This window comes from Bos mutus, chromosome 2 (assembly GCF_027580195.1).
Source record: "Bos mutus isolate GX-2022 chromosome 2, NWIPB_WYAK_1.1, whole genome shotgun sequence".
NCBI lineage: Eukaryota > Metazoa > Chordata > Mammalia > Artiodactyla > Bovidae > Bos > Bos mutus.
The window spans coordinates 43,780,545-43,805,567 of NC_091618.1; the positions used below are offsets into that span (position 1 = coordinate 43,780,545).

At 40.1% G+C, this 25,023-nt stretch overlaps 1 protein-coding gene across 1 annotated transcript in view; it reads right to left on the reverse strand.

Moving 5' to 3' along the window:
- CTLA4 (cytotoxic T-lymphocyte associated protein 4) overlaps positions 1 to 25,023 on the reverse strand; it is a 64,299-nt gene that overhangs the window by 7,456 nt on the left and 31,820 nt on the right. The gene's annotated exons all lie outside the window — the stretch shown is intronic.

Below are 25,023 nucleotides of genomic sequence, written 5' to 3' on the forward strand. Positions count from 1 at the left end.
GAGTTGGATAAGGTCCAGAAAAAGTCAATGATCCAAGATATTTGAACCTTCCATCAGAGGATAGTTTTTGTTTTTTTTTTCCTCTAATGGGAACTCCTCAAGCAGAAAATGAGGAACTGAAGTTAAATATGACTGAAGTGCTTAAATTTATGAAAGCTGTAAAGAGAATAAATGTTCATCCTCTAAGAAAATGCTAAGCATTGGGGACTATATCACTCTTAAAACTGAGGAGTTTTCATGTATTTCAATGACGAAAGAAACATTTATTGAGAGGCTTTGAGATGCCAGAAATTGTGTGCGAATAGAATTGAATGACGAGCAGACAAAAACATAGCACCTTAAAGGACTTCTGGAAGACTGACCCACAGCAGACGGTGTGGTGCTGGCCTCCTGCAGTCCTCTGTGGTTTCGCGTGGCCAGGCTCCTCAGCCCTGTGGAGGGCGCTCTGTGGAATACAGGCCTGACGCATCTCATCTTAGCCTATCTTTCAGCATTCCCTCACGTGTCCCTTTCCTCTGATTGTCCTCTCTCCAGCACACCTCTTTCAAGTTTCATCACCTTTGCCAAAACTGTTCCTCCTGGCTTCTTCCTCCCATTACTTTGTTTTATCCTCCTCCTCATCCTCCAGGAGGTGACATCACCTCCTCCCGGAAATCTCTCCTGACCTAGCTCTTTTCTATCCTCCACAAGCTCCTTACAGAAGCCCTCAAACCACAGCTAAAATGCCAGCAGGTGATACCAACCTAATGGTCACTTATCAAGGGTCAGATCCCAGTCTGGGCACTGGAGATACAAAAGTGAAAAATGTATGATCCTAATCTTGAGAGGAAGCCAAGGCAGTCACAAGGCAGATGATTAAACCCATGATCGGGAAATTGGGAATAAGTGCAGGAATTGAAGTATTGCACAGAGGAGCAGAAGCCATTGGTTCAGCCTGTGGAAGTCAGAAAGGACTTCTCAGAGGAAGTAAGCCCTGAACTTATTGTTAAGGACAAGGGGCAAGAGACAGATATTCAAACAAAAGGAACAGCCCATGCCAGGCTGGAAAAAGCACAAAGTATTAATATTCATTACAGCCAGAGAACAAGATGAGTATGGGAATGACTGGTAGGTAGAAGACTAGGTTCTTAGTCTTCAATGCACCGTAAGGAGCAAATAGGCATAATTAAGTTCACATTTAAGGAAATTCCCCCAACACAGGAGGATGGATGGGTAAGATGAGTTCAAGGAGGAATAAGATATAACCAGGAAAACCCAGAAGGACACTATTGCAACACCCAGGTAACCAGGTATTGGCAAGCTTTTTCTATAGAGGGTCAAACGGGCTTCACAGGCCACACAAAATGGTCTCTGTTGCTACTACTCAACTTTCCTGTTGTAAGGTTTAAGCAACTACAAAGAACTCATAAATGAATGGGCATAGCTGTGTTCCAATAAAATATTTTTTTAATGTCCATCATACCTCAGTGAAAAACAAAATTTACAAAAATAGGAGGAAGTTGGATTTGATCTACAAGACATTGTTTGTCATCTCCTGGTCTAAACTAAGGCAATGGCAGCAGTGGTGATGTGGTTCCCTAAGGAGACGAATCCACAAGCAGTGACGTTTAAGATAACACCAGATTTATGACTTGCTGCTGCCAGAAATTGTCCAAATGTTTGTCAAGTTTTATCACATTCAAGTCTTAAAACAACCCTACCAGGCAGGGATTACTGGCTTTCCCAATTTATAAAGGAGAAAACCAAAGCACTGAGAGTTAAGGAGTGTGAAGTAAAAGTCGCTTGGTCATGTCTTAGCCTTTGCAACCCCATGGTCTGTCCATGAAATTTTCTAGGATTAAGGAGACTTATCCAATCCCCTGTCATTGGTAGGAGAGTCAGGATTTGAAGCCAAATGATGCTGTTAATCACTATACTAAAGCAAAGGATTTAAAGTCAAAGAGAGCTGGGTTTGAATTCTAGTACAATGACTTGCTACCTGTCAACCTGGGGCTATGACTTTCAGAAAATAGCCTCAATGCTATGGCAAGGATTAAATGAGATAATGTATGTCAGGTATGTTAAAGACCTATAATGGTGGCTGGCTACTCAGTAAATGTGTGCTGTGCTTAGTCGCTCAGTCATGTCTGACTCTTTGCCACCCCATGGACTATAGCCTGCCAGGCTCCTCCGTCCATGGGGATTCTCCAGGCGAGAATACTGGAGTGGGTTGCCATGCCCTCCTCCAGGGAATCTTCCCAACCGGGGGATCAAACCCATGTCTTCTGCATTGCAGGTGGATTTTTTACCATCTGAGTTACAGAGTCACTGAGAAAACAGAAGTATAATTCATTGGAATAGAAAATATAAGAAAAGCAGACCAGAAAGTGATGATGGTGAGTTTCATTCAGGCATGTTGAGTTTAAGGTATCCATAGATGGTAAGGTGAAGGCACTCAAAAGCAATTGCCATGTGGATCTAGAGCTCAGGAGAAGGAGCTGAGCTAAAGATATTAACTTAGTCAGCTATGAAGCCACAGGTGAAAATTCCACAGGCCCAAGGCACATGATGAACACATTATGACTATTTTAATAGATAAATCAATGAAAACAGTTTAACATAAAAAGAGATGAGAATCACAGTAGAAACTTGTAAAGGACTCTTACCAAGTCCCCTAAATACACTTTTATGAAACTATTTCTGCCAAATAACAGCTGTAAAAGCCACTGCATGAAAGAATGTTGGTGAAAAAGATATGTTCACATTTATCATCTGGTAGATGACTTGATATTTACAAAGAGAGAAAATAATCAATAAATCTAGCAGATACTGCTTTAACCAAGTGATCAAACTGAAGATCATCTATGATGGGCCATTCTGACATCATGTCCAGATGCAATACACTAAGAAGAACACGCCTTTGTAGCATTACTGCCAAAATTGCTTAAACTGAATCAAATTATGAAAAAACAACTAGAAAAATTCATAGTGGGAGCATTCTGCAAAGCAATTGGCCTTCAAAACTGGCCTTTGATTCCTCAAATATGTTAATATTATGAAAGATTAAAAAATAAACAACCTGAAAAAACTGTTGTAGATTAAATGCAATTAAGGAGGCATGGCAACAAAATCCAATGTGCAAGCCTTGATTGAAAAAATCAACTATGAAGTGTATTATTGATATACTTGAACAAATTTGGAATATAGACTATAGCTGATGATAAAATTGCATTAATTTTAAATTTGCCAAGTATTGTCTTATTGGGGTTATATAGGGAAACATCTTTGTTTTGGAGTGATATTTGCTTAAATGTTTAGGAATAAAGTTGGTAAATAACTCTCAAATGGTTCAGCAAAGATATATGTATATGTTTGTATTAGTAGACAGAATAATACTAATAAGACAGCAATGACAAAATGTTAACAACTGGAGAATCTAAGGTAAAGACTATACCGGTGTGCTCATGGTACTATTCTTATAAATTCTTTTTTATTTTTAATTGGAGGATAATTGCTTTATAATATTTATTGGTGGTGTGCTGCAATTCACGGGGTCGCAAAGAGTCGGACACAACTGAGCGACTGAACAGACTGACTGACTGATACACCAACGTGAATCAGCCATAAGCATGCATATTTCCCCTCCCAAGCACCCCTTCAACCCCACCTCCATCCCACCCTTCTAGGTCATCACAGACCGCCAAGCTAGGCTCCCTGTGTTATACAGCAAAGTTGCAAAGTAAAATGTTGAAAGTAGAAATTATAAGACCACTATTAATATAGTAGATACACAGATAAGCAAACTGAAATTTAGAGAGAGGAATGGCTCATTTAAGGTTATTCTCCATCCCCTTTCCTCACATCTGTTCCCTACCTAGGAGACAGATCCTGTAGAGGACTTGATTCTCAGGCAGGTTGGCCTCTGGGAGGAATCAGCTGATTTAAGGCACTGGCATAAGGTCAGAGGGCATGAAGATGGAGGTCAGAGTATTTCTTCCCTGCTTTCTCCCAGATTCAGGCCCTGCCTCTGGCAGAAACAGTAGCTCTGAACAGCTATAGCTCCTGCGGTATACCCCGACACTTCTATAATGCCAATTCTCATTGCTTCTTCCTCTGCTCCTTTCAGTCCTGGAAGTGGTATCAGCTTCTACTGTTGCTAGTGTCTGAGTGCTTTAATGTCTTCTGCCCCTTACCCTCCTTAATACCTCTAAAATACAGTTGGCCCTTGAACAATACGAGTTTGAAGTGCATGGTGCGTGTATATGTGGTTTTTTTCCCAGTGGTGCTACAGTACCACACCAAGCTTAGCTGATTCAATCAACAGAAGCAGAACCAGAGTTATGGAGGAATCACGGATACCAAACGTTGACTCTCAATTATGTGTAGATCTTCCTTAACTCCCGCATTGTTCAAGGGTCAGTTGTAGTTCTTTCACTGAGTCTCTTATTTGAATCACCTGTTTCCTGTAGAGTCTCTCATTGACCAAGTCCTAAAGCTAGTATGTGGTGAAAACTGGCTTTAAATCCTGGCCTCATCCTACCCTATTCTTTTCCCCTATTATCTCATGAGCAATAATAGTAAGTCCTATCATGTAAGTTTGTATTTATTACAGTTGTGTACAATTCTGTCTCCCTATTTCAAATTCTATCTTGCACCCTCATCCCTGGGAAAGCTTGAGGGAAGGAGGAGAAAGGGGCTACAGAGGATGACTTGGTTGGATGGCATCACTGACTCAGTGGACATGAGTTTGAGCAAATTCTGGGAGATAGTGAAGGACAGAGAAGCCTGGCATGCTGCAGTCCATGGGGTCACAAAGAGTCAGACATGACTTGGTGACTAAACAACAGCAACATCCTCACTTCACTTAGATGCAAAGTTCTTAGCATCTAAGAACTTTGTATAAAATAGGCAATGGGGAATTCTGCATTTTGATTTCATTCTCAACATTTTTATTGCTCTTGCACCTCATTTCCAGCTCTAGGGAAGGTACTAATAAGTAAGGATTCCATCAGAGGACTGATAAGCACCAGTGAGCCCAGCACAGTGGTTAAGAGTATGGCTGGAGTCAGACAGACATGAGTTCAAATCCTGCCTGCACTGCTTACTAGATGTATCCTGGGTGAGGTTTTCAAACTTCTCTGATTCTCAGCTTCATCATCTATAAAATATGGCTAGTTATGGTAGCCAATAATCTTATAGGGTTATTGTAATGATACAATGGTTATTGACATTCAACTATGCCAATAAAATGTTGAAAGCTGTGCTTAGCATATTGTAGTGCATGCCCAGTAAATGTTAACTCATCAATTAAATACAGAGAAAAGTATGGATTTCAAATCTCAGTTGTTTCATATATAAACCTTTCTTTTATTATCACCACTCTGAAGGGCGTGGCAACTACTGCAGTATTCTTGCCTGAAAATTCCCATGGACAAGAGCAGCCTTGTAGCCTAGGCGGGCTACAGGTCCTAGGGTCACCAAGAGTCAGACAGGACTGAAGCAAAATAATTGAGCACACACACATTATCATTACTAGTGACTGGATGGTACATTAGACTAATATCAGGTTCTTACTTTTCTAACACTCACACATGTATTCAATTTTTGCTGTTTTCAATGTCATCAGTATCTGGAATCAAATGACTGAGTCTGAAAAGTGTCTCCCTGGTGGTTCAGACAGTGAAGAGTCTGCCTGCAATGCAGGAGATCTGGGTTTGATCCCTGAGTCGGGAAGATCCCCTGGAGAAGGAAATGGCAACCCACTTCAGTACTCTTGCCTGGAAAATCCCAATGACAGAGGAGCCTGGCAGGCTACAGTCCATGGGGTTGCAAAGAGTTGGATACGACTGGGCAACTTCACTTTCTTTCTTTTTCTGAGTCTGAAAACTCAACTCTAGACATAATCAAAGATTTCTGTATTGTGAGCTCTCAAATATTCAGTGGTTGAATATTCAAATGTCTGAGGGTATCACATCCTTGGATGTTTTCATTTCAGGGTAGGAAAGGGAAAACCAATTTTGTTATTTACTTTTACCACTCTAATATTTTTTTTAAAAAAAAGGTTGGTGGTAAAGGAAATGAAAATAATTGGCTAAAATTAGGGTTCGGGGATTCACTGTGATTTCATTTCCTCACCATCTTCCTATATCCTACTAATTTGAGTAAACCCCAGACTGGTTTTGTAGTACTCTTAGTGGTTACTGGATTTGAAAGATCTCTCAATTTGCATAACTCACAGTGAAGCCTACAGTGAAGTGCCTTCAGAATTCCAGATGAGATATGGGTTGGGTAGGGTAACTGGGTTATTATTACTTAATTGTAAAACTCCTCTGAATTTGTAAAGCTCATCCTGAGCTTAGCTGAACTTGTAAAGGTTTTTTTTCTAAACCTCCTATAATCCTTTCCCCAACTAGTACACCACCCCTCAAAAAAAGTCTTTTGTTGAAAAATTTGCACCTGGCATTGACTGTGGTACATACTGCAAAACATCCTTTACTTGATGGTTTCAGATGTAACGGGAAGAATGAAAAGTCTAATATTTGCATAGCGTGCAGTTTCAGGACATCCCATTACGTTGAGCCTATAATCATGCCTAATTAAGGTTATATACTGTGTTTTTATGCTAATTAGCTCATCACAGTACAACTCCTTTCAAAATCGACTTCAAAGGAAAAAGAAAATCATCTACCAAAGTGATTGCTAAAGAAGGATCTATCAATCATCTCACTGAGAAAGAGCTAAAGAGAAAGGAAATGACATGCAAAGTGACTGGAAAGAAATTTTAGCTTCATTACCATTAAAGGGTGAAAATATGGGCTGGCCAAGAACTTACTTAAATAAACGTGGTAGGTGAATTTTCAGGCCCTAGGAAACTAATCTACATCATAAAGTCAGGTAAAAATGGACGGTTCTGGGCTGTGGACTTCCTGCCCATCCCTTAGTGGGGAAATAGAGTAGGTCCTGCTGACTTTTTAGTCTATAGGGTCCCCTCACTGGGGGAGCGAAGAATGGGGTGGGGGGATGTGGAAATTGTTGCCAGAGAAGCAAAGTTTTATCTACTAGTCTTAGTGACAAAATGAAATGCAGAGGCTGCTTCAGCTGAAGATTAATTCTCACCTATCAGAGCTTTATTTACGCTGAGGCAAAGACAAATACTTTTGAATGAATAAATGATAAAGTCAACTGTGACTACTAGAGTCAACTGTGACTACAATTGTCACAAAGTAATTTGAAGGGGGGATCTATGTTCTAATTATCCAAGCTGCTTACTATATATGATTGAGTGCTTTTGAATGTCTTATCTCCATTTATGGATAACGGTCTCATATTTCCGGTTTTAGCCATTATCATCTCTGATTATCTCTCAGTCGTCTTAGCATTTCACACCTAAAAGTACAATTAAGTTAGATTGTGTTTTATTCTTAATCCTTCACCCTTGTTGCAACACTGCCAGCCATGAATAGTTTAGGTCAGTGACTTTATCCAAAACCAAGAATAGATATTTTCAAAATAGATGACCCTTTTATTTTATAAATTGGATAACTGATTTGCTGAGAAGAAAATTGGCTTGCCCAGGATCACACATCTAGATCTTATTCCTTAATCATCAAGCAGAAATAGAAAGAGAAGAGTAAATAGTCGATATTTAATCTATCATGCACCCCAGCTCTCTCCACCTGAAAGGTGCTCACAGCCTGCCTGATTGCCATTTAGGACAAGTTGAGATTGGCCTAGTATCATTTTCATTTTACTAAAGACGAAACAGGACCAGACACTGTTTACCTACCTTAGTGAAAGGAGTAAGAAAACCTTGGAGCACAAGTCAAAATTGTCTTTGATACTGAATAATCCACTCCACCTCTAAAAAGTTGCTAGCTAGCTATAAATAGTGGGCATTGGAAATGTCAAAGATTTAATGGAACCCATTTCTCCCATGTTATTTGTGGCTAGGTAATCTCAGCCTGAAGCATTTATTTCAGATTCTTGGTGGCAGAGACAATCACTGTTTCCATATTTTGAGCTATGTTATTTCAAGCCCTGCTGCTATTGCAACATTTGAATGATTTCAGGCCATGATCTCCTCCACACCTCCGGTTTAAAGGAAACTCTTACGTTCACACCTTGCACATAGAAAAGGAGCATCTTTACTCCTTTGTAGTTTAAGTGATAGCAGCTGTGATGGTGCAGAAAGTTGTGTTAGATGATGAGGAACATAGGGCAATTGCACAGTCTGTTGCGGACACTGAATCCTAAAAGAAATGTGAGTTCTGCCTTCCCATTTTACAGAAAGTAAACAAAGCCCCTGCGAGGTGAACTGATCTACCCAAAATTATATGCATAACCTGTTAGTGGCAGAACTAAGATGAGAGCTCAAAAGTCCATAAAAAGTGAAAGAAAAAAAAAAACAGTGAAGTCGCTCAGTCGTGTCCGACTCTTTGTGACCCCATAGACACCAGGCTCCTCCATCCATGGGATTTTCTAGGCAAGAGTACTGGAGTGGGTTGCCTTTAATGTCATTCACCGTCTTCCCAAGGGCTTCTGACTCTAATTTCCTGCTAGTTTGCAACTTGAAATACAGCCCCACCAAACTTCCTGGTGGGTCTTGGGTCTCTGAGAAGACAAATCAGCAAATCAAATTTTAAGTAAAAAAAAAAAAAAGAAAGAAAACTTGGTCTTATAGCAGTACTAATCACAATAGTCAAAAGATGGAAACAACCCAAGTGTTCATCAAGTGATTAATGGATAAAGAAAAAGTGGTATATGCATGTGTATGTGCGTGTGCTCAGTTGCACAGTCAAGTCTCTCTACAACCCCATGTACTGTAGCCTACCAGGCTTCTCTGTCCATGGGATTTTCCCAGCAAGAATACTGGAGTGGATTGCCATTTCCTCCTCCAGGAGATCTTCCCATCCCAGGGATCAAACCTACGTCTCCTGTGTCTCCTGCAACGGCAGGCAGATTCTTTACCACTGAGCCACCTGGGAAACCTTTCATATTCAGCCATAAAGAGGAATAAGGTACTGATGCATGCTACAACATAGATGAACCTTGAAAACAGTACCCTGAAAGAAATAATGCACAAAAGGTCCCATATCATATAACTCCATTTGTATGAAATATCCAGAACAGACCAATCCATAAAGATAGAAAGCAATCTGTGGATGACAAGAGATTGGGGGGGGGGGGCGGGAATCAGGAAATGGAGAATGACTGCCTGATGGACATGGGATTTATTTTGGATGATGAAAATGTTCTCGAACTAGATATTAGTGATGGTTGTGCAACATAGTAAATGTGAATATATCCTGAATCATACACTTTTATATGTTTAGTAAATTTCATGTTATGTTTAGGTTTACTATACACACACACAAATATATGGTCATGCCAATGCATTCGGTTGGCATTCACCACCTTAAAAAGCATATCACTGATCTTACAGTATGTATTGGCCATACATTTTTCCTCTTCTCTGAGTGTAATCTAGATGAAACACATAGGCAGTTCTCCTTCTTTCCTTGAGTAAAAGGAATGAACTTGCAACTGGTTGAGGCTTGCAACTGGTTGAGGCAAAGAGAAAAAGTTCTGATTATTCCTCATCACCTACAATTGTGACCACAAGTCACACTGAACCATCACCAGCCAGAATCTAAGATATGGATCATTTGGCTCTGTCTTCTCCCGGGCACAATTTTATAATAGGTTACTTATGGTTGTAGAATAATTAAATGAGATGGAGCTAGGCTGTGGCAAGAAACTTTGGCTCAAAGAACTGTATTATTCACACATGCTTTAGGAGAATATAATTTAGAAACAGCTGGTTACATTTAGTAGCTTTCCTTCACAGGCTCTATTTATGGATTATGCTCCAAGAGAAAACTCTCTGGCCCAGAGTTTCATCCATGAGTAGGAAGCTAAATGATTGCACTTACATGGTCACATCAGGACCCACTGAAGGCAGCAAAGATGATACACTATAATGAAAACACAGGATCTTTAGGTTTTGTCTGGCACAGGTATGGAGCCTAATTTCTGTATTCATCTAAGAGCATCATTACAGCAAAGAAGTTGCCTTTAAAACTCTAAGGAAATCATTTTTTATATTTTTGTTACTTCTCAGCATTACTTAAATTTACTCTGATCACATAAAGTTCTTGCCACATGCAAACTTTGTCATCTCTGGTCATTTCTTTACATTGGTTAAGAAATGCTAACAATTAGAAAATACCAGAAACATTTTTTCCCTGTCCTCCCCCAAAATATGCAGGTCAAGAAGCATTGGTCAACCATCTCCCCTGCTTTTCACCCTCTGATAAAAGAGACAAGTGTGTGCTTAAGAACAAATGAAGTTGTTAGGAATTTTTGACTCGCAGTATAAAAAAGAGCTAAAGGAAGTTATGATTTATAAAAATTAAATCTTTGCTACTGGAGTTTATTATCTTGATTTATATGCTAAATTCAGTAACCAAGGTTATGGTGATAAATATTGTCGAGTAAATGCAATTTTTTCTCATCATTTGAAATCGCTATTTTCACTTGAGAAAATAAATCACTTTCCAATTCTCTGGCTCCCTTCCTAGAAATCCAGGCCTTTTTAAAATTAGCATTATAAAATGTCTGCTTACGTGAATGCCATTTGTATAATCTGAATATATTGATTAATTTCAATATCTCTTATAATAAAGAAAAACTGGGGGAAACAACCTCAAGATTTTTAAGAGAATGGAAATAAAGAGGAAAATGAAAAGAAAGAAGACAAACATAAATGGAGAAGAGGAAGACAAAACAGAAACTTTAAACGAAGGATAATTTGCATATATTCAAAAAAGTATCAATTCTGACCTACCTGACAGAATTAATCAACGATCACAGATCATTGGTTTTGATTGTGGGTGGAACTTTGGTAAAATTCCAGAAAACTCTCAATATCACAAAACCCCAAAAAAGATGCTCTGTTAGATGTTTTTATAGAAAGAATGTACAGATAATGTCACTCTAGTGCTAAATTTAGCAAATAAATTTGATAGTAATTGGTGATTATAGAACCTTTTTTTAGATTCTGTAACTCAAATTACCACAACATAAATAGTAATTTTTTTTAACTCACTAGTTTAAAAGTCAGGAAACTCTTACTTAGATTTAACCACATTTCTATTGACACTGACTTAAATAAGAATGTTTTAAGATTTATAGCAGTTTGGGATGTACCAAGATTTAATGCCAAAAAAAACGATTGTTCTGTCCTCAGTTTCAAGCTTTAAAGATCAAAAACCAATCAATGAAATTCACAAATTATTCTCTACAAAATACTTTAAATAAATTCTGAGTTAATCGATCATTCCCACAGTGTTTCCCAGCAAATATTCAGCCAAGATACAATACATTAGAGGAAGATAAAGACTTTCTTGTGCTCTGTAATTCCAATTTATTGAGTCGGAATTTAGTCACAGTATATAAGGGATAAAATGCGTAAAATGGTGGTGTGGGATTTAAGAGATTGGAGTTACAGATGTGGCTTTCAGTTCAGTTCAAATAAGTTCAGTCACTCAGTCGTGTCCGACTCTTTCCCACCCCATGAACTGCAGCATGCCAGGCCTCCCTGTCCATCACCAACTCCCAGAGTCCACCCAAACCCATGTCCATCGAGTCGATGATGCCATCCAACCATCTCATCCTCTGTTGTCCCCTTCTCCTCCTGCCCTCAATCTTTCCCAGCATCACCATCTTTTCTAATGAGTCATCTCTTCACATCAGGTGGCCAAAGTACTGGAGTTTCAGCTTCAACATCAGTCCTTCCAATGAACACCCAGGACTGATCTTTAGGATGGACTGGTTGGATCTCCTTGCAGTCCAAGGGACTCTCAAGAGTCTTCTCCAACACCACAGTTCAAAAGCATCAATTCTTCGGCGCTCAGCTCACATCCATACATGACCACTGGAAAAACCATAGCCTTGACTAGACGGACCTTTGTTGGCAAAGTAATGTCTCTGCTTTTGAATATGCTATCTAGGTTGATCATAACTTTCCTTCCAAGAAGTAAGCGTCTTTTAATTTTATATCTGCAATCACCATCTGCAGTGATTTTGGAGCTCAAAAAATTAAAGTCAGCCACTGTTTCCACCGTTTCCCTGTCTCTCTGCCATGAAGTGATGGGACCAGATGCCATGATCTTTGTTTTCTGAATGTTGAGCTTTAAGCCAACTTTTTCACTCTCCTCTTTCACTTTCATCAACAGGCTCTTTAGTTCTTCTTCACTTTTTACCATAAGGGTGGTGTCATCTGCATATCTGAGGTTATTGATATTTCTCCCAGCAATCTTGATTCCAGCTTGTGCTTCCTCCAGCCCAGTGTTTCTCATGATGTTCTCTGCATATAAGTTAAATAAGCAGGGTGACAATATATAGCTTTGACATACTCCTTTACCGATTTGGAAACAGTCTGCTATTCCATGTCTAGTTCTAACTGTTGCTTTCTGACCTGCATACATGTTTCTCAAGAGGCAGGTCAGGTGGTCTGGTATGCCCATCTCTTTCAGAATTTTCCACAGTTTATTGTGATCCACACAGTCAAAGGCTTTGGCATAGTCAATAAAGCAGAAATATATGTTTTTCTGGAACTCTCTTGCTTTGCTGCTACCTAAATAGGAATTACTTTAGCCATATAATTTTATTAGAGTTTAACTGTCTCATCTATGAAAATGAGGAGACTCAATTAGGAAAATCTCTTTCAATTCTAAATAATTTCTAATTAAAAGTATATTTTCCCTTCATGACATGTAAGTGGAAAAACAAGTTAGAATATTATATTTAGCATATGATCCATTTTGTAAAAATAAAGTGAAAATACATGCAGACTTTTACATAGCAACATGCTAACAGTGATTACATAGAATTTTTATTTTCTTATTTCACCCACCTATATATTCCATTTTTATGAATGTACATGTATTGTCTGTGGTCAGAAAAACAGATACTACAAGCAATAAAAATTAAAAGTCTTTCTAATGTTTATAGTGCACTAAGTGTATGCCAGGCTATCAGAACTTTTCTGCTTTTGTAAAAGGTTTAAAGGAGATAAGATATGGATATAGCTTCCTCCTCATGCAGAAATTTGAATTCAAGATGAGTCTATTCAGGAACTTCAGTTTCTGAAATATCAACCAAAGAATTTCTTCAGCACAACATATTATGCTATCAGATATGCATCAGTATCACAATCATTTAAAAGTATTTCTCGTGTTAATTTTCCTAGAATACTATGAAAAATACTGTGCACATTAAGAAATACATTCTTTTTCCCAAAGATAAACGATGTTTATTTTTTGTTGTTTTGTTTAGTCGCTAAGTCATGTCCAACTCTTTTGAGACTCCATGGACCATAGCCCTCCAGGTTCCTCTGTCCATGGGATTCCCCAGGCAAGAATATGGAGTGGCTTGCCATTTCCTTCTCCAGGGATTCGTCCTAACCCAGGGATCAAACCCAAATCTCCTGCATTACAGGTGGATTCTTTACTGCTGAGCCATGGGCATGGTTAATTAGACATGTAAATAAATATATAATGTGACCAACATAGGAGACAGACATTAGTGGGCTAAGTTTACTAAAGAATGTTTGTTAAATGTAGTCTGAGCTCCTCAGGTTTTAATTCATTGAGACCTTGAATGTAGGAATCATAAGTTTAACATCCATCTCTTATTGGTTGTGACAAGGAGAAACTGACCCACACGGGCAAATAGGTAAGCCTGGTTTCACATTCCGCTTCAGACTTTCCATTCTCTGAATACATGTCCTTGGTTTCTAACTTCATAGAAACTACACAAGATACACAGGCAGGTCATTCAAACAGATGACCTTCAGTTTAATGTGGAATGCAGGCATCAAGGGGATACAATGTCAGAATCAGATATCAGAATTTCTAGAAATTCCCATGTTCAGGGATATAAAAATTAGGCATGACCTTAAGCATACCAAGGACAGAAAATTGAGGGACCAATCCTAAGCAATTTTAGAAATTCTCTGGCCAATTTCTCTATGTCAAAATTGTATTCCTACTTAAAGGTACTTTTTTCTTTATGGTATGAGAATATAGTCTAAGGCCCTCAACCATGCCAGCCTCTTCTCTGGCAGAAGTAGGCAAGGGAAAAATGAGAGACCCAGCTTTCTTTAGCACATGGAGCCCTGTTAGTTATTCATGCTTAGGTTATACTGTAACATTAGAGGAGACATGGCACAGTGTCACAAGGAGAATCTCAAGGAAATATAAAGATGACTGGCTCCCCACAGCTCATTATAGCTGGAAAATTAAAAAAAAAAAAAAACCCTCTAAGTGATGAAAAATTCAATTGCTTCATCTTCATCTGGAGATGAGCATAAAACCACAAATCCAAATGATGGCAGCCCATCAAATATGTCATCTTGGAAGACTGTATATTTCCAGTGATGCTGTCATTGATCAAGACATCTCTGAGATGCTTCTTTTGAAATTATTTTCACTTTTATGGAGGAGAAAAAAATTCAGTGTCTTGTTACTGTACAATTACATCTTGGTTTTGATACAACATTGGAAACACCTGGTTTGGTCACGAAAGTCCCTCAGTTAATGAAGAAATCATTGAGAGAAATCACCAAATTCAGAAAACAAATAAGTGCTGACTTGGAAAATGTTGGAAGGATCATGCTACAGGGCTCTGAATAACAAGAACATTTTCAGTAATGGTAGCATCACTAGAGCAAAGGATGAGCTAATACATCTGGAGAGTGAGCAGGAGATAGGATCCTGCCACCCAAAGCACATGGAGATAGAGAGGGAGCCTGATTCTCTCATTGCCTATCACTGGTGCTGGATTGCAGACAAGCTTCAGACCCCTGGAGGATCAGATGGTTTGGAATAATGGTGGTATTCCAAACCATCGCAAGGCACAATCCAAGTAGCAATACAGGAGCCAAACAAAAAGAGATTATATAAACTGAGTAGAAAATAAAAAATAGGAATCCAGGTAGATGGTAACTGGATAGTTCATTCAGAAGGTTTCTCCCCAGACTGAGGAGCCCCAGGCCCCAAGATAGAAAGTTTCTGGCCTCAGGAAAAGGGCAAGACAGAAGAAGACAGTCAAAAAGACTCAAAGTAGAAACTCAGTCCTCTGAGATTCAGACAAAAGGACTTGGAGGGAAAATGAGATTTACATGAGTATGGAGAGAGCCCAGTGGCTATTTCCCAAGATTACAGAGCCCAGTTATCAAAGCTTCTTTGGATCCAAGTCTTGGATAGTTACAAATGCAAAGCCTCATTCAGTGAAGGACTAAGAATTTTAGAAGAGAGGTAAAACAGAGCCTGTAGGTGAGGGTAGGTACATGAGAACACAGATGAAAGAAACTGGTCAAGATAGAGGTAAGAGATATAGATAATGGCTGATTGGATGTCCAAGGTCACTTTCTAGAGAGACCAGGATTCTGGTACATTTATTTTACCAGATATAAATCTAATCCATTTATTTTAGAGTATCTATCACTTATTGATAAACCTAACAAGAAAAATAACATTTGCCTCTGGGATATCATTCCTCGAAGGGTGCTTCTGTATTCCATTTGTTGATGGGATTTTCCAGTCATTATTTTTTTCAATTAAAGTATCCAAGTTTAGCTGGGTTGAAACCAGACCGTGGTTTTCAAAGAGTAGACAAATTGAGACCAGACTATATTCTAAACTCCCCCATGTTCTGGTTTCATTACGTTCTTGAAACCCAGATCAATTTTATGAAAAAGTTGATTAAACTGGGCTTGATTCTTAACAAACCTGACCCAGTTAGAACTTGAGGCTGAAATGAATTCAATTTTAATTTGGGGGTGCAGTGCTCACAGTAGAAGTGAAACTAAACCGAAGAGGAGGAAAAAATTATTAAGTGATAAAATTATTAACCCAAATTTCAGAACAATGAGTGGACAATAACTGGTAAGAAAATATTTCCAAATCTAAAAGCCCAGCAATTACTCTAAGATGATAATTCTAAAGTAACTTTTCTGATTAAGTTCAAACTTTCCAAGAACATTCACCCTTTATCTGAAACTGAACAATGAGAAAATTCAAACTAAAAGTCATTGGTAACTGCGTGCATGAGAGTTGCGTTTTCAGGATGGAACTATCGAGTAATCATTGTTATTGTCTAACTACAATATTGAGGTAAAAGACAAAAAGTCAATGAGGCCAGAAAAGAGAAAGAAGGGAAAGAGAGAGTGAGAAGGTGTGAAGGGAGTGGAAGAGAGAGAGAAAATGAAGGAATGTGGAAGAGAGGGAAGGAAGGAGGATGGAAGAAAGGGAGAGATGAGATGGAGGGAGGAAGGAGAGAAAGAAGGTGGAGAGGTAAGGAGGGAGAAAGGAAAGAAGGCACACAAGCCGACAAGGATTATTGTCCATGTGTTCTCAGAGTGACTCAGTTCTGACCAAATCCCCCAGGAACAGAATACTGTTAGTCTTATCCTGACTGTTCCCCTGTGTGCTTTGTTCCTCAGTCATGTCTGACTCTCTGAGACCCCATGGACTGTAGCCTGCCGGACTCCCCTGTCCATGGAGAAACATCATTTTCCTTGGTGCAGAATGTACCATCTGGACCAATCTCTGAGAGTTCTATCTCCAGGAAATCACAAAGTAATTGAGCCAATATCAATACCCAACTCCCACTATTATTATCTCTCTAAGTCAGCGTTTCTCAGCTTCAGGACTATACACATTGGGAGCCAAAATGGGATTAAACCTGTAAGGGTTTTGTTAAGAAGTATCCATGACTAGAAAATAAGGAGGGAGGCAGGGATTGCTGGGAGAAACATCAGATCATGATGTAAATCTGACCCCCCGAGGGAAGGAAAGAGGGCAGGAAGTTTGGGTGGAAGTGTTCTAGACCCCTGTGCAGTCTAAGAAAGGTTTGGCCAGACTGTCAAGGTCCTTGAGCCAAGGTGGACCATCTGGAACAGACTTGCTTTACAATCCCTGCCACGCACTGTGGGAGGCAAGACTTCAGCCTAAACAGGGCAGTGATTGTCAGAGCCCTTGGCCATTACGCTCCTTACATTACAATGGGGTGTTGGGAGGTGTCTGTGAGGCTCATTCTCAAGGATGCCATAGTCTACCCCTTGTGCCATGTGGATCCACTTCACACAGGTTTGGTAGCTCCTGTCTCACAGTTCCTTGGGCCTTTCTTCCTGAGGGAAAACTCAAAAGAGGAAGATTAATGAATAAACCACCACCCTTAACCCTGCAATTGATCTCAAGGCCACAACTAGTCTTTCCCTCTCCCCCCTCCACTCTAAATTTCTTCCCCACATCCTCACCTATTACCCACAGGTCTCGGGGCCTTCCCTGGTGGTGTGACCCAAACCTGTGTTTCTGAGGGGTCTTAGCCTTGATAATCATGCCCTTCACAGTTTGTGGTTGCTACACATATCTGTTCATAGTTACAAAGTGGCAAGACCCAGGAAGTGGATCATCTGTGTTCCATCTGTGTTCCTCTGTCCCACTGTATACAGCATCCCTACCTCCTCCTCTGACCAGGGTCAATTATCTCTACCAATATGTTGACTCTCCTTCCTGCCCGCTGGTCCCAGGACACAGGATTTCAAGGTATCCTCCTGGCAGCTGAGATCCTTGCTGTGTCTTCTAGCAAGAATGTGCTCCCTTTGAGTGGCAGAAACATGAAACACAGAATCCCCCAGTGGGTCATTTATGGGGAATGATGGTAAATGGGCCCACTTTTTCTTCTACCTTTTCATCCTTGGATTCATGTTCCCTTCCTACAGGGGACACAGCACCATATAGGAGTCTCTGACTTAATAAATACATTGCATCCTAAAGGATGATACCCCATCCTTCCAGAGTATTTCCTCCAAGCTGGCATTTCAGCTGCTCCTTTCAAGGGACATTGCAGCAACACCATATGAGGCAGACTGCCTCCAGGAACGTTAAATGATACAACCAGTGGATATGAACCCATTCCAACACCACCTTCAAGGTGAAATACATCCCTTGGTCAGATGACCTTCAGAATGGTATTCTCTGCCTGTGGATTCAACGTTCTACAATGGATAGTAGTGTTGGTATGGGTCTCTGCAGGCAGAAGAAGCAAATATCTGTCCCCAGAATAGGTTATCTGTCCCTGTGTGGATGAACCACTGGACTTTCCAAGGATGGAGAGGTCTCAATGTGGTCAAATTTTTACTAAGTGGCCTGTTGATCTCCCCAAGGAATAGTGCCATATGGGATACTCAGTATTGCTAACAATGTGGACATTCATAGACCGCATTCACTAGATCTTCCTTGGTAAGTAGAATCCATACTATCAGACCAATATGTCCTGTCTCTCTCTCTCACTCTATTTGTATGTCCGCTTGACCAGTTCTGGAGCAATCAGTGATGAAGTCTGGCTAATGTCAACTGGCCAAGTCATTTTGTCCACTTGGTTGTTCTGTGCTTCTTCCTTGGTGAGTGTTTTCTGATGCACATTAATGTATGAAACACAAATCTTTGTACCCGGTGCTCTTTTCCATATGTGTAGCCTCAAGACTACATTGAGGTCTGCCTCAGACCTTCTCTCCAGTCTTCTAGTTTTTCTCTTTCTTGATCAGGTGACCATGCCATTGACCACATTCCAGGATCTATATTTTCATTTCATATCACTTCTCTTTCCACACAAAGTGGGTGGCTGGGAGCACAGCACACAGACCTGTCCACTGGAAGGACTGTTCCTCCTCCCTGTCTTTCAGGGCTACTCCTGAATATGATTCTAATGCAGCCACTGTCAACATTCAGCTTGCAGTCAAATACAAAGCAGAGCCACTTATAAACAAAACTCTGGCTGTTCCCCCCGCTTTCAACTGGTCATTCTGGAATACCCATTTGGTCATAGGTGTAAACTGGGGAGGGGCACTGGAACAACTGAGGTAGATGGCAAGGGCTCTGGGCCATCTGCTCATGCAGCTTATTCATGCTCTCTAGTTCTTCTAGAGCTCAGTCCCAGATATACCATTTACAACTTATGATTGACTATTTTAGTGCCATATGACTTTGATGACTTGGTAAATCTAACAGAACCCAGCTCATAAAGGGCAGTTCCAAATACATAGTCTCTTGGAGTTTTACAGTCAAGTTCTCTACCTCTGTTGGTATTCAGTAACAAATAAAGAGCTGTTTCTTAGAAAGTAGTGTGGCAGTGGCATGGCCTTGCTCCAGAATCCCAGAGGCCCTCATTATACTTCTCCCACTACAGCTTGCGATACTATTGATACCTTCTGTCCACAAGGTCTGCTGGATCACATGACCCAAGTGGCAGGACTAATTGTACTATATCCTGTACCTCTACAGTGTCTTTTTCTGCTTTGAACTGAATGCAAAGCTGGCAGCCTTTCTTGTCTCCCACTACAGGGGAAGGAGCAATGTTTCTAGATGTGGATGTGTGGCCTCTAGAACTCAAAGAGGTCTACCAGATGTCATTTCTCTTCTTTTTTTGCTTTGTGCATATTTGTGTGTGTGTGTGTTTGTCTTCTACTTTGGAGGGGATACTTTAGCATGGACCTAAACACTGGACTCTAAAATCTGGCCCTGACTTCCCACACACTAGAGCATATATGGTTTACCAAGGCCCTGAATACCAGTCATCTTTTGCTTAACCTGTTCAATCATCATGATGTCATTGATGAAATAGATCAATGTGGTCTTCTGTGGGATGTCCAGGTGGTCCAGGTCTCTTCAGACTATTCAATGACAGAGGATGTAAGAGAGGTGAACCTGAGACAAAATCTTAAGTGAATATTGTTGTCCATCCAATGTGAATATTGTTTCTGATCCTCTTTTATAATTGGAATAAGAAAAAGCGTTTGCCAAGACGCTAGCTACATGTCTTAAGTCTGAGTCTTTACTTATCTGCTCTAGGAATGATTTGTCATCTGGTACAGCAGCTGCATGTGAGGCTGCTACTACTATTGTAATCTGCAGAAATATTAGGATCCATCCATATTCTAGAAGAGACTATTCTGGGAAATTAAAATGGAGATTTGGTAGCAACTACCATTCCTGTGTCTTTTAGGTCTTTAATGATGGCACTCATCCCCACTATCACCTCTCCCCAAGATATGACATTGGTGGCTGGGAGGAGTCTATTATCTTGGATATGGGAGAAAGGGTGTTGGGAAATTTCAAAGGTTTCCACTTGGTCTTCCCCTGTATGATAACCCTTATTCCACAGACCAGGAAACCTGTATGAACTTACTCCAACTTCCAAATATATCAACTTCTATTTTGTAATCCTCAAGGATTCCATTTATTACTTGGCCCCCATAGGCTTCCCTGGCGGCTCAGATGGTAAAGAATCCACGTGCAATTCAGGAGACCTGGGTTTGATCCCTGAGTCAGGAAGATTGCCTGAAGAAGGGAATGGCAACCCGCTCCAGTATTATTGCCTGGAAAATCCCATGGACAGAGGAGCCTGGCAGGCTAGAGTCCTTGGGGTTGCAAAGAGTCAGATACAACTGAGCAACTAACAACACATGGGCTCTAATTCTAACAAAGGGTACCATGATGACACTTGGGGACTCCAAGAATTGATGTTATATTAGACCCTATATCCATTAACCTTCAATATATCTGGTTATTCCCCTTTCCCTCATCTGAGTAAGTGGTCATAAGTCCCTTGGGAGAAAGACTCAGGTAACTGTCACAATATATTCTTACCACAGTGCTGAAGGGTCCTTCTTCCTAGGCACCTGGTCACCTCTTCAGTCAATGGATTCTAGATCTGAAAATTGGCTCAGGTCAAGGAATTGAGAAAGGGATTTTGACTTTTATTTGGGTGATTGTCCTCAGACTCCTGATTCTCCACTCTTGCTTCATTTTTCTTGTAGTCTCATGGCTTTCCAGAGCTCTGTCATCCCCATGGATGTTAATAAGCCCAGACCTGTGATGGCTTGTCCTTGTCCTACCATAATCCCTCCATACAGAGGAGGCAACTACTGCATTGCTGATGTCCCTCTCCCCAGCACATTCTCTATGACCTTGGTGAATGATTTGTCCATGCCCACTTCATCGGGCTCTTTGTTCCTTCCTTTACCATCTTCAAGGGCAACTCAAGCATTTCCATTTCATTAGTAGTGGCCTTTGCTTTATCCAGCCTCTAGGTGAGTTTGACCCATCCCCTAATTTCACTATGGTGTTAAATCCCGTATCTCAAGAAAGTACTCTTAAGTCAACTAATCCATAAAACTGCACGTTAACAGATTAAAGAAAAATAGCAATCTGAGCTGTTGTTGCCTGGGAAATGTTTAATAATCTTCCACAGAATGGCCAGAAGAAGATGGAGATCCAACTTCTCTGGAAGTTGCTGCCTGTCTCTTGAATCATCCACAGTCCCACACCTGCTTTTTTTGTAGATCAATCCACTTAACCTATCAGTCTCTTTGAAACTTATTTTGTGCATGTAACTTCTTCTGCCTGGGCTGCCTTATCTTTTCATTAGCCTGGTAAATGCCTACTCTTTCTGTGAATTCTTTTCTTCTCCTTCATCTCCATCCCAACAGATTTACCACTCTTTCTTCTGCCATGACCTTATCAGCATCTTTTGTTAATTTGTAGGTCTCCTCATTATATTCTATTCCTTGAAGACAGGGACCACATCACTTTCATCTTCATGTCATCATTTTGAACAGTAAGTGTGCACATAATAAATAAAATGCTTGAAGATTATCTCCCAGAGGAGATGAGAACATGTAGCATAACTTGACATTCGTATTTTGTTTTAATCTGCCCTCTTTGCATTTCTTTTCTTTGGTCAGTCATCACACTCATCTATCCATTATCAGACTACCTCCCGCTATGGTGGCTTCTGAAAGGCAATAAGAAAACTTTTCCGTAAGTGCCAACAGTCTGAGTTTACATGTTTGGAGGTTCCAGGCAGGTGTCAAAAATCACAATGAATATTCCAACAGTCAGACACTGAGACTTTTAAAATATCTAGATGTAGAATGTTCAATTAAAAAACATGTGGAAGCCAAATCAGAGCTTTCCATTTTAATCTGGACATAGCCCTACTTTTACTAGGAACCTGGAATCAGTTTCCTAATAAAGGAATCTCAGGCAGCTCATATGAATTTGCAACTTCCCAATTGCCTTAGAGTTCATAGCACTTGTTGAGCCTCCAACATGCACAAGAATGAGGTCCTAAATAGTTTCCAGGTGTCTATGGAAAGAGCTATTCAATGGCTTTGGGCTAAGAAAAGAATAATAAAATGATATTCTTAAGATTCCTGCATCACAAACTCTTCACAAGTTGCTTTAAAGCAAACTGGAAGTGAAGTTATAACTGTCAAGAATACACACACACACACACAACCCAGGACCCACACAGCAAACATCTCAGCGATGTTCTATCATTCCCAGAATAGTAATAGCTTAACAGTGAGCATGGAGTGTGGGAGGGAGGCTCCAAGAAGTCTCCCACCCTACTTCTCATCTACATTCTCCCACAGTTTTCAGCCTAAGCCTCACTCACACTGGTCCAGAAGAAACATAAGGCTTATCATATGCTTGACTGCAAGCCATAACTTAACATTAGAAATGTACGAGGAACTGGGTGTGCTGGAAGGAAATCAAGCAAAAGCATCTGTAAGCTGAAAATATGTTGAAAACATGTTACAACATGATAACCTAAAGTTTCAGTGGCTTTGCTAAGCCAGAAAGAAGGAAAAAAGGAAAGAAAACACATTTTTCACTTCTTGAGTTGCCCCATTTAAGGTAACCAAATAGTTGTCCAGTAGACTTCCTCAGGTCTCAGGCTCCAAAAAAGTTGAATTTAAAAGATGTTGTACCTGTTCAGTCTTCCTATAGCCTATAAAATTCAGGAGTTTTGAAACAATGCCTAAAAAATGAAAGAAAGTCTTTAAAAAGTCTAATGAGGAGGGAAGGGAAGACAGATAGGCTGCCCTGACACAATTCCAGCTTTTCCTTTTTCACTCAATAGCCCCTCCTTCAGCCAGTACAGAGAGTTCAAGGTGCTTCCTTGTTAAAGTCATTTGACTCTGTTTAGTTCACGTCCAGTCTTGTTTGGTCCTGGAAAAGGGATTAGTTAGAACTGGACATGAAATCTCAGGGAGTACTCCCATACTACGGACCGACATGAATGAAATACACTGAGATGGCCTGCCACTGACTCCTGTCTCCCTTACCAGGAATTATTACTCATTTGTGTATCATGTAGTCTGAACCAGAAAAAAAGCACCAGAGTGGAGAGAAAACAACAGGAAAGATGTCATGAGCAATACTTATGCAGCCAGATATTGATATACCCATACATGGTATTGACATATGGGTAATAAGTGAAATGAACTTGATTTTTCTCCACACAGAGTTGGTGGAATATGACTGATGATTTGAATATAGAAAAGAAAGGATAAACCATGATCAACAGAATCCAGTACAAAAGAAGATAAGGGCAGAAAAGCACTCTGTTAATGTACCAGCAAAGAACATGATTCATAATATCTAAGGCATGTCCTGTTTGAGGAAAGTGTTTATATTCATTTTTTACTATTTTTACTATATAAGGAACATGGTAGCTATGTACAAGTTGGAAAATTCATAAAGGCAATAGAAATTTCTATATCCATAAATAGTGTGCTAACACAATTTTCTATGTGTACTTACTAGACTGTGGACAAAGGACTGTAGCAGTCTTGTTCACCACTGTTAATGAATAGTCTTGGGCTGCATAATTGAGCAATTTATATATATGTGTGTATATATAAGTGGAATTATCCCATACACAGTATTTTGCATTTGACAGTATATCATTGATATATTTTCATGTCAATATATATCCATCTACAGCGTTTGTTTGCTATATTTTATGATCATTGTTTGTAGCATACATAAGTGATTTACATAAGTGATTCTTTTTCTATCTGAACCCTTTGTAGGAGGCCTTTCCTCCCTTATCTTCCTTTATCAGAGCTGTTCCTTGTTTCTTTGTCTTCCTTTTCCTTGTGTTTTATAGAAGTATTCTCATACATTTATGAGCATGGTGGCTGCCTGAAGAACTGGTTAACGATTCTGACTCTGGACCCCAGCCCCTAGAAATCCAAATTCATTTGATTGAAGCCAGTCATAAGAACCTGTACACTGTAAAAAGATCCCAGGTGATTCATCTGTGGTGGAGGTGGGCAGACACTCTGAGAATCACCTTTTTGCCAAAGTACAGAATCCTGCAAATGTGTTTTCACTCTTTCTCAATACTTTCAGTCTTCCATCCTCTGGAATCCCTGGCCCTGTTTTGAGAGGAACATAAAAGATCTGCTTCTAGATCCCGAAATCCAGAGAAAAGGACTTGGTGCTTACAGATTCTTAGCTATAGGATGAGCCAGAACATATAGTCAGTCAGAGACTGATTTATCAGTCAGGCCTAATCAGTTCTGCTGGTTCTGAAAACAGCAAAGGATTTGAGACAAAACAGTGACAGCAGGACCCTCCCCTAAGGTCCTCTGATACAATTTTAACCTAACTCCAATTTTACAGATGCCTTTGAATGTGTATGTGTGTGTGCATGTGTGTGTGTTCCATCATACTGTACCACCAATTAGCCTATAAAAAGTCCAACAAAGTCAAAAACATCCTGGGAAGTTCCTGCATTGTCTGCTTTGACTGCCCTCCACCACTGTCTCTCATCCCTGTCTTTGGTGAGGTGCTGGGGAGAGGCTGGCACAGGAAAGAAGATGAAGAAAAGTCACTTACAGAGCCTTTGAGTCAACTTCTCTTCCACAGACAGGCTTGGAGCCCCATGACTTACTGGAAATCAAATAACAATAAACTGACCTTGCAGTCTGTGACCAAACAGTGTGTTAGTCACTTAGTCTTGCCTGACTCTTTGCCACCCCATGGACTATAGCCCACCAAGCTCCCCTGGCCATGGAATTTTCTAGGCAAGAATACTGGAGTGAGTAACCATTCTCTTCTCCAGGGGATCTTCCTGATTCAGGGATCAAACCTGAGGCTCATACATTGCAGGCAGATTCTT